We start from the raw sequence: 11539 nt of genomic DNA, 5'->3' as shown, positions 1-11539 counted from the left end.
CCCTTTTGAAGTGGAACTTACTAACCTTCCCACAAGAGGTTTTGTAAATGGATCCGCTAAGTTCTCACTTGTCTTACATATGAGATTGATATGATTCCATCTTGAATCAATTGTCTCACATATTCATGTCTTATACTTATATGTCTAGAATTTCCATTGTACACACTATTATATGCTCTAGCAAGAGTAGATTGACTATCACAATGTATCAAGATCATTGATACCATATCCGTTGTAAAGTAGATATCCAACATGAGATCCCTAAGCTACTCAACCTCTTTTCTGGTTGTTGCTAAAGCTATAAACTCCGCTTCCATGGTTGAGTGTGATATACAAGTTTGTTTCTTGGAGAACCAAGAGATAGCACCTCCTCCAAGAGTAAACACCCAACTGGTGGTTGAGAGATTGTCTCCAACTCCCGATATCCAATTAGCGTCAGAATATCTTGCAAGTATCCTAGGAAAATCTAAGTAGTGAAGGCTATATTTTTTGGCACTCCTAAGGTATCCAAAATTCTTTCAATAGCCTTATAGTTCTTGATACTTGGATTGCTAGTAAACCTACTAAGTTTACTAATAGCATATGCAATGTCCGCTCTAGTACAATGAGTGACGTACATTAGGCTCCCTATTGGACTTACATATTCTAATTGAACCACCGTTCTTTCTGCATTCTTTTCAAACTTCATGTTTGAATCAAATGGTGTATTTGCCTATTTGATTTTGATATGACTAAATTAGTCAAGCCCTTTCTCGACATAATGGGTTTGGCTCAATACAAATTCCTGACTATTTCTTCTAACTTTTATACCTAGAATGGTATCGACCTCTCCAAGGTCCTTCAATTTGAAGTTAGAAGATATAAACCTCTTTGTTTCCATTATTCATCCCATGGCATTACTTAAAATCAACATATCGTCTACATAAAGACACGCTAATATGACATAGTCATCACAAGTCTTAGAATACAAGCACTTGTCCCCATTGTTATGTCTAAATCAATTTGAAACAATGACTTTATCGAACTTCTCATGCCATTGTTTTGGAGCTTGTTTCAAATCCTATAATGATTTGACAAGTCTACAAACTTTATGTTCATTTCCTTGAAGAACAAAACATTCTAGTTTTTCTATATAGACCTCCTCCTCGAGATCTCCATTGAGGAATGCCATTTTGACATCCATTTAGTGAACATAAAGATTGTATATAGATGATAAGGCAAATAACAATCTAATTGAAGTGTTTCTTGGTACCGATACATATGTGTCAAAGTAATCTATTCCCTCCTTTTGTTTGAATCCCTTGGCTACTAATCTAGCCTTGAATGTTTGTATGGTGCCATCGGTATGATATTTTCTTCTAAATATCCATTTGCACCCAATTGGTTTAGACCCACTTGTAAGGTCAACCATTTCCAAAGTGTGGCTAAATATAATTGAATCCATTTTGTCATTTATTGCCTCCTTCCAAAAGGCGGAGTCCCTTGAGAACATATCTTCTTTGAAAGTTTTGGAATCACCTTCTAATTGAAGAACTATTGGATAGTGCCAAGTTACTCCCTCATTATTTCCTTCTATAAGGTATAATGTATCTATTTGAGAACACTTATCACTTCATCCTAACTCTTTGAGCCTTTGGCTTTTTCTAGGCAATAAAGGTTGCTCACCAACCATTTTAGGAGTCTCATCTTGAGGCTCACTAATTTGAATATGTTCTTTTAGTTTATTTTCATCATATGACATGTTCTCAAAGAACTCAATCTCTCTTGATTCAATTATCACATTATACTCCAAATCTAATGATCTGTAAGCTTTGCTATTTCAGGCATAGCCCACAAATGCACCCTTGGATCCAACTTGGTCCTTTTAGGATATCTGCTCTTGCAATAAGCAAGACACCCCCATACTTTAAGATAACTAATGTTTGGTTTCTTTCCATTCCATAACTCATATGGAGATATATTATTTTTCTTCATGGGAATACGATTCAAAATATAACATGCGGATAGCAAGACTTCGCCCCCACAAATTAAAATTCAATTTTGAATGTAATAACATAGCATTAATCATCTCAAGAAATTTTCAATTTTTTCTTTCTGCTATACCATTTTGTTGTAGAGTATATGGGGTGGTACATTCATGTATTATTCCATGCTCTTCACAAAACAAGTTGAAATCATTTGAAAAATATTCACCACCCCTATAACTTCTAATTAATTTTCAGCTTCCGCTTTATAAGCTTTAAACACATTAAATTATTCATCTTTGTTCTTAAGAAAATATACATATGTGAACCTAGAGCAATCATATATGAAAGTGTAAAGACCAAACTAACTTAAAGACCTCAGACCTTTAAAAACTACTAAGACATACCATTATCTTTTGGATATATATGCATAAAATAATAGACTTTATTGTAGAAAATAATAATAATAAAAAAAAAACGGGATCCCATTGTTATTACATAAAATCATAAAGAAAACAAAATCTTTAATTAAATTGTTCGAATACTAAATGCGAAAATCATAAACACATAAATTAAAAAAACTCGAAACATAAACGTCATCCTCGATCGTTCCCATCAGTCCATTCATTTAGTTCTCGCCCAATACACATGCCAAAGCTTCCATGGATCCGTCCTGCCTTCCATGTTCATTTACCTACACTATCTAAATAAAAAAGAATGAGCCTAATGCCGAGTAAGGAAATACTACTAACAACATAAAGCATAAAACATAAGACTACAAATTAATGGTCATTAACTCATTACCGTAGTATGTGATAGAAAACATCTAGGTTTTCTTGCTATTATTTAGAGGTAGGTTTAAACATAACTATAATCTACGATAATGATAAAAATCTCGGGATTTGCTTATTTGCTGTCTAAGCAACCATATTTCCCAAACTACTACAAACATAAAACAACATACATACATACATACATACATACATACATACATACATACATACACATAGCATATAAACATAATCATAACACATAAAATCTAACTTATTTTCCTTACCAAAAACCAAGGTATTGGAGACTCCTAAAACCAGACAATAAAACCATAAGTTTCCTAAAGAAAAGAGGATGAAAAAGAAGATCTAAACCATCGAGATAAGAACTTACCGAAAAACTTAACTTTCAAAGAAATCAAACACCTAACTAAAAGCCATCATAACAAGTTAGGCTTTGAAGTAAAAGAAAAGAATATGAGGAACAGTGATGAACTAAACTTGAGGATTAAGATTACCTTAGACAGCTTAGAACTTCGATCTACACCTCAATACCGAAATCACACTCTAGCTTACATCCCAAGTGTTTAGAAAAGCTTAGATTTGAATGCTTTTAAACCCAAAACCCTAGTGTTTATCTCTAGAACGAATTTAGCTATAACGTCCTGGATAACCAAGACCATTACACTGTGTATTTAAAATAGTGCTAGACTTGCTAATCAAGTCATTTGAGTAAAACGTGATCCTAAAGTCATAATCAGGTTAGGGTTAAAATATTTTGATCATAAACGATTAATTTTCATTAAAATAGATGTTTGGTACATAAGATCCCAAAAACAGGGTTTAAGAAACAATTTAACAATTCTCAAAGGCCACTCTAATGGAAAAATACACATTTTAGGTTTTGTCCCTGTACTTTCCCTCGATCGTGGCGGACGAGCAGCTGACAATGTACATCTCGCCCCCAGAGCTCTCCAACTCATGGTTGGTCCAGCTTACCCTTACCTTTACCTGCACCACGTAGCACCCATAAGCCAAGGCGCAGCAAGAAAACCATAGCAATAATACATAATCAATGATGATAATCAATTAATCCACAAGACAGTTAACCAGTTATTCAACAAGTCATAGCATCAAGCTGAAAATAGTAAACATTTATATTCAACAATTTATCTCAATCAATACGCAATACTCAAGGTCAATGCCCTTGGGCCGCCCCCTCTGTTTAACCCATTGACTCCGGCTCGCTTTGGTCGAGTCTAGTGTTTATCTAGCTCACCCCGACTCACAGTGGCCGAGCCGCGTCCTGTGCACAAATTATCAGCCCTCGACTCTCTTAGGTCGTTCATTTTCATATGCCAAATCATTCATTTAGCAATACAATAAACATGTTCAAGTATTGGGAAACTCAGTCCCGTTACAACCACTCAAGGGTGCAGTTTTCTTGCCTTTAATTCCAAACGAAGGTAACAGAATGGTCTCAAGCCTTGGCAATAAACTTGGTCACAGTGTCCAATGGGTAATTGTTAACTTCCAATCCAACTAAAAGCTTAGGAAATAAAAACTAGCCTCCAGGACATCAATTTCTACTAAACCGGGTAGTAGAAATTGTCCCGAGCGCCTAGGTTTGAACCCCCGAGCCTTACCAATTCTAGAAACCACTCAAAGGCTAAAAATCCCTAGGCGAGTCGCAACTTGGCTTAGTGGGTCGCGACTTGCCCCCAAGTCAGAGACCAAGAGCCCAAGCCACAGGGGAGGTGGGCCGTGACTTGCCCTCATGTCTGAGGCCAACCCAGGCCTTTCTGGGCACATGCACTGCGGCGCCCCAGAGCTGGGTCGCGGCGCTCCCTCTTCGAACCCATAAATTCTAGGTTTTCCTCATACATCTCCCAACAAATTATCCCAGAATTCAAACCCAATAAACTTCCCAATCAAAACTAAACCTAGCTACGGGTTCTGGATAAAATCACATACTTTAAACATTAAATTCCTAACAATTATACTAAAGCTAATACCCCATTCCAACATAATTCATTACCCAATTACTCAGCTTAAATTCTGCCCTAACAATCAAATACTTCAACAAATTTAGAGTCTAAAGCTTACCTCAATTAGCTGCTGAACCCTCAGCCACCACCTTCACTTCTTGAGTTTAATTCTCCTAAGTTCCCAGCAGAACTTCCTTAATAATAACTTCAATTCCTCAAGTCTTCCCAGCCTAGAATTAGCCTTTCCCTTCAATTTTCCTTCAACAACCCAAGCACAAGAGAGAGATGAGAGAAATTGTGAGAAAGAAGGAGAGAGCTGAAGAGAATTCCACCACTTTCTGAGTTATTCTTAAGGATTAATAAACTTATCCCCTGCCTACCAAATGACCATTATGCCCCTCCTTGTCATACTCAATCCTTTAATTATTCTAAGGGTAAAATAGAAAATTTCCCCCAGTTCCCACTAATTCCTCAAATGTTCCTAATATATACCAATTAATCCTGTCATAACCAATTAATCTCTAAATACTTATTCAATATCCATAATTCCCATAATTTCCACTAAATGTCCTTCCAAATACTCCTAGGCTTCCCCGAGCCGAGTATTAAACCATGCTTTGACTATTTCGGCAATCCGCTCACTAGGACCGTCTCGAGCCATCTGCTGCTAATATATCCACATAATAATGTGGTCTCAACAATATATCACATATAATCACATTTATGCCCTTAATGAGCCAAAATTACAAATATGCCTTTATAAGCTATAAAGGGCCCACATGCATATCTAATACTCACAAACATACATGTCACATAGTCATATAATCATATTAATCATGCATGCCGCATAATCATGCATAAACCATTAAATTACACATATACCAATTATGCCCTCCCGGCACACTAATCAAGGCCCTTAAGCCTTATTAGTGATTTTGGGTTGTTAGAACTATCCCCTCCTACTGAGAATTTCATCCTCGAAATTCACCTGAATAACTCAGGATACTGATCCCGCATCGCTGACTTAAGCTCCCAGGTCGCTTCCTCGACCTTACTATTCCTCCATAACACTTTGACTAGAGGAATCATCTTGTTCCGTAGAACCTTGTCTTTCCTGTCTAAGACCTGGATTGGTCGCTCCTCATAAGACAAATATGTCTGCAGTTCTAAGTCTTCATACTTCAACACATGAGTCATATCTAAGACATACTTTCGAAGCATAGAAATGTGGAATACCTCATGAACTCCTGACAACGACGTTGGCAGTGCCAATCTATAGGCCACCAGCCCGATCCTCTCCAGGATCTCAAAAGGTTTAATAAATCTAGGGCTCAACTTGCCCTTTTTCACAAACTTTCTCACCCCACGCAGTGGTGAGACTCGTAGAAACACGTGGTCCCCCACCTGGATCTCCATGTCACTACGCTTAGGATCAGCGTAACTTTTCTGTCTTCTCTGCGAAGCGAGCATTTGAGCTCGAATCTTCTCGATAGCCTCATTAGTTTTCTGAAACATGTCCGGTCTCAAGTACTTCCTCTCACCCATCTCATCCCAATGAATGGGTGATCTACACCTCCTCCGATATAACATCTCAATCAACGGGAGATAACTATTGTTATACGAAAACTCAATCAACGAGAGATACTTACTCCAAGATCCCTCAAAGTCTATCACACATGCCTTGAGCATTTCCTCCAGTACCTAAATTGTCCTCTCAGACTATCCATTAGTCTGAGGATGAAAGGTCGTACTGAACTTCAGCTGAGTCCCCATAGCCTTCCATAAACTACCCCAAAACTTGGAGGTAAAAATAGGATCCCAGTTTGATACTATGGACTTGGGAACCCCATGGAGATGTACAATCTCCCTCACATACAGCTCCGCATACTAATCCACAGTATAAATCGTCTTCACTGGAAGAAAGTGAGATGACTTGGTGTACTATCCACTATCACCCACACCGAGTCATGCAGCCCCACTATCTTGGGTAAACCTCCCACAAAATCCATGGTAATGTCCTCCCATTTCCACTCGGGAATACCCAAAGGCTGTAGCAACCCCGCTGGCCGCTGGTGCTCAGCCTTCACTTGCTGACAGGTCAAACACCTGGCCACGTACTCCACCCATCCTTCTTCATCCCAGGCGACAAATACAATGTCCGCAGATCCGAATACATCTTTGTGGTGCCTGGATAGAGTGAGTATGATGTAGTATGGGATTCATCGAGTATCTCTCTTCTAACCCCCATATCAGTTGGGACACAGATCCGACCCTTATACCGTAGTAACCCAATCTCTGAAATACAATAGTCCTTAGCCACTCCAGCTAAGACATTCCCTCTAACTTCTTACAACTGTGCATCAACCAACTAACCCTCTTTAATCCGCTCTAGCAGGCTCGACTGTAAGGTAATATTGGCCAATTGGCCCACAACCAATTCTATCCTTGCTCTGGACATCTCCTCTGACTATTCTCTTGATATTTGTGCAGCACTAAACCACTATCCTGGGCCCCTCCAACTCAACGCATCTACCACTACATTGACTTTCCCTGGGTGGTAAAGGATATCACAATCATAATCCTTCACCAACTCCAGCCAACGCCTCTGTCTCATGTTCATACCTTTCTGGGTGAAGAAGTACTTCAAACTTTTATGATCAGTGTATATCTCACACTTCTCTCCATATAGATAATAACGGCACACTTTCAGTGCGAATACCACCACTGCCAATTCCAGATCATGGGTAGGGTATCGCTACTCATACTCCTTCAGCTGTCGTGATGCATAAGCAATAGACTTCTCATTTTGCATCAACACACATCCCAAACCCAACCTCAATGCGTCACAATATACCACAAACTTCCCTCCATCTGAAGGGAGACTTAACACAGGTGCCGTAATGAATTTTCGCTTCAATTCCTGGAAGCTATTCTCACACTTGTCTGACTAGACGAACTTCAGATTCTTCCGTGTCAATTCTGTCATCGGTGCAGCAATCTTCAAAAAATCTTCCATGAATCGCCTATAATATCTCACTAATCCAAGGAAGCTCCTAACCTCTAAGGTGTTCCTTGGCCTCGACCAATCTCTCACTGCCTCCACCTTAGCTGGATCCACCTTAATCCCATCTTCATCGACAATATGTCCAAGGAATGTTACTTCTGGGAGCCAAAAATTACACTTCTTAAACTTGGCGTACAACCGGTGCTCTCTCACCCTCTGCAAGACCTGTCAGAGGTGTTGTTCATGATTTGCCTCTGAACTAGAGTACACTAGGATGTCGTCGATGAAGACAATCACAAACTGGTCCAGGAAGTCCTTAAACACCCTGTTCATTAAATCCATAAATGCTGCTGGGGCATTAGTTAAACCAAACGACATGACTAGGAACTTATAATGCCCATACCTCATTCGGAAAGCCGTCTTTGGTATATCCTCGTCCTTGATCCTAAGCTGGTGATAAACAGATCGAAGATCAATCTTTGAGAATATCGTCTTTCCCTGCAGCTTATCGAACAGTTCATCGATCCTTGGTAAAGGGTATTTATTCTTGATGGTCAACCTTTTCAACTCCCTATAGTCTATACACATCCTCAAAGTCCCGTCCTTCATCTTCACAAATAAAACTGGAGCACCCCATGGCAAGTAGCTAGGCCTGATAAACCCCAAATCAAGAAGTTCCTGCAAATGTATCTTCAACTCTTTCAGTTCCACCGGAGCCATCCTATATGGTGCCCTTGACATTGGCTCTATCCCTGGCACTAACTCGATGACAAACTGAATCTCCCTGTGCAGCAGCAGCTCCTGGTAAATCCTTAAGGAACACATGTAAGAACTCACGAACTAATCTGGTCTCTCCCGGCCGTGCTGGCAAAACTCTGGTAGTATCCACCACACTAGCTAGAAAACCTATACAACCTCCCTGTAATAGGTCTCTAGATCTCAATGCTAATATCATGGGTATGCGAGGTCTCTGCACCGCACCCATGAAAACAAAGGGATCCTCTCCCTCAAACTCAAAGGTGACCATCTTCTTCCTGCAATCAATGGTAGCCCCATATCTGACCAGCCAATCCATCCCAAGAATCATGTCAAAATCCTCCATACCTAACTCAATCAAGTCTACTGATAGCTCCCTACCATCAACCATCACTGATAGTGCTTTAATCCATCTCCTAGACACCACCAGTTCCCTTGTAGGCAGTATTGTTCCAAACCCCGCAGTATAATACTCACTAGGTCTACACAATATATTAATTACCTTACTAGAAACAACGAATGAGTAGAACCAGAGTCAATCAATACAGTATAAGAAGAGCCAGTGTGAGAAAGTTGACCTGTCACCACCAAGGGACTAGCCTCGGCCTCTGCCTGCGTTAGGGTGAACACTTGAGCTGGAGTCAAGCTGTTCACCTTCCCTGTATCCTCTTTCTTTACTGTTGGGCAGTCTTTCTTGAGGTGTCCCACCGCCCCGCAAACATAACATGCCTTTGGCCAAAATTCACCCGGATGGCACTTTCTGCACCTCGTGCACTCTCGGTAACTTTTCCATATCTCATCGCCTCCCTGGCGGCCACCCTGAGCACCCCTACCCCTCCTATCAGGACCAGCAGCAGTCAAAGTGTCAGGGATCTTCCTCTTCAGATCAATGGGGCCTTCGCCCCTACTAGACCCTAAATATGGAGGCATCGCCCTGCAAACCTCCCGTCTCGCAGCGTTCTCCCTCCAAATCTTATTCTCTGCCTCCTCAGCAGTAAGAGCCTTCTCAATAGCCTGGGCATAAGTCGTCCCGTAAGTACTGTTGTAATTCTCACATCTTGGGCTATCATAACATTAAGCCCTCTAATAAATCTATCATGTCTGGCTGCGTCTGTAGGCACTAGATCTGGTGTGAACTTTGCAAGCCTATCAAATTTCAGGGCGTACTCTGTAACTGTCATGTTGCCCTGTACTAACCCCACAAACTCATTCACTTTTTCTGCCCTAACGACAACATTATAATACTTCTGGCTGAACAAGTCTCTAAACCCATCCTAACTTAGAGTAGAAACATCCCTAGTCTGTGATGCCACTTCCCACCAAATACGGGCATCCTCCCTCAGCATATAGGTGGCACAAGCCACCCTGTCATTACCTTCCACCCTCATGAAATCTAGGATAGAAGTAGTCATACTTATCCACTGTTCAATCTTCAGTGAATCTGGTCCTCCCTCAAAGGTTGGAGGATGTTGTCTCCTAAACTGCTCATACAGTGGCTCCCACCTACTCCCGACCTCAGATATCTGTATAACTGGTGCCACAATAAGTGGCACAATAGGTGCAACACTCCCTGACAGAGCCTTCTGTCTTAGTAAGCGAATCTGCTCTTCCTGACTCTGTAACCAGGCTTGCATGCTTGCAAGTATCTATTGCCAGTTCTCAGGGACTAACTGAGGGTGTTGGGCTTGGTCATCATCTCTAGTCTCAGACCCTGTGCCGAATAGTCATATAGATTGCCTTGGATGCATAGCGATCAAAGTTTATCTGCAATCAATGACTCAGTTGTCAAACAATGATGACAGGGTAACAATCTTTCCATGATCCACCATTGGAACTCAACCAACCACAAGCAATCAAGATGCAAATAATAATTCAAATATTCACTCACATGCAACAAAAATGCTAATAAGCACACTCAATATCATAAAACAGCAATCAAGGGCCAGGCCCTATCAGTATCTCATGCTCCGTACTAATCATGTAGTAAAGCATTTATATTCCATTCAAGCACTTAAGCATATAATCACATGTATACAATTACCAAACCCTGAGTCGAGCTTGTCTTTAGCGGCGAGTGTACATGTCCAGTCAGTCTTTAGGAACCCTTAAACCTAGACCACTCTGATACCAAGTTGTAACGTTCTGGATAACGAAGACCGTTGCACTATATATTTAAAATAGTGCCAGACTTGCTAATCAAGTCATTTGAGTAAAACATGATCCTAAAGTCATAATTAGGTTAGGGTTTAAAGATTTTGATCATAAACGGTTAATTTTCATTAAAATAGATGTTTGGTACATGGGATCCCAAAAACAGGGTTTAAGAAACAATTTAACAATTCTCAAAAGTATATACAAGCCAGAGGCCACTCTAATGGAAAAATACACATTTTAGGTTCTGTCCCTGTACTTTTCCTCGACCATGGCGGACGAGCGGCTAACAATGTACATCTCACCCCAGAGCTCTCCAACTCATGGTTGGTCCAGCTTACCCTTGCCTTTACTTGCACCACATAGCACCCGTGAGCCAAGGCGCAGCAAGAAAACCATAGCAATAATACATAATCAATGATGATAATCAATTAATTCGCAAGACAGTTAACCAAATATTCAACAAGCCATAACATCAAGCTAACAATAGTAAACATTTATATTCAACAATTTATCTCAATCAATACGCAATACTCAGGGTCAACGCCCTTAGGCCGCACCCTCTGTTTAACCCACTGACTCCGGCTCACTTAGGTTGAGTCTAGTGTTTATCTAGCTCACCTCGACTAACAGTGGCCGAGCCGCGTTTGGTGTGAAAATTATCAGCCCCGGGCTCTCTTAGGCTGTTCATTTTCATATGCCAAATCATTCATTTAGCCATACAATAAACATGTTCAAGTATTGGGAAACTCAGTCCTGTTACAACCACTCAAGGGTGCCGTTTTCTTACCTTTAATTTTGAACGGAGGTAACGGAATGGTCCCGAGCACAATCCTTAGCCCCGAGCCTTGGCGATGAACCTAATCACAGTGTCCAATGGGTAACTGTTAACTTCCAATCCAAATA

The sequence above is a fragment of the Humulus lupulus genome, chromosome 4 (genome assembly GCF_963169125.1).
Source record: "Humulus lupulus chromosome 4, drHumLupu1.1, whole genome shotgun sequence".
Classification (NCBI taxonomy): domain Eukaryota; kingdom Viridiplantae; phylum Streptophyta; class Magnoliopsida; order Rosales; family Cannabaceae; genus Humulus; species Humulus lupulus.
This window is presented reverse-complemented; position numbering follows the sequence as displayed.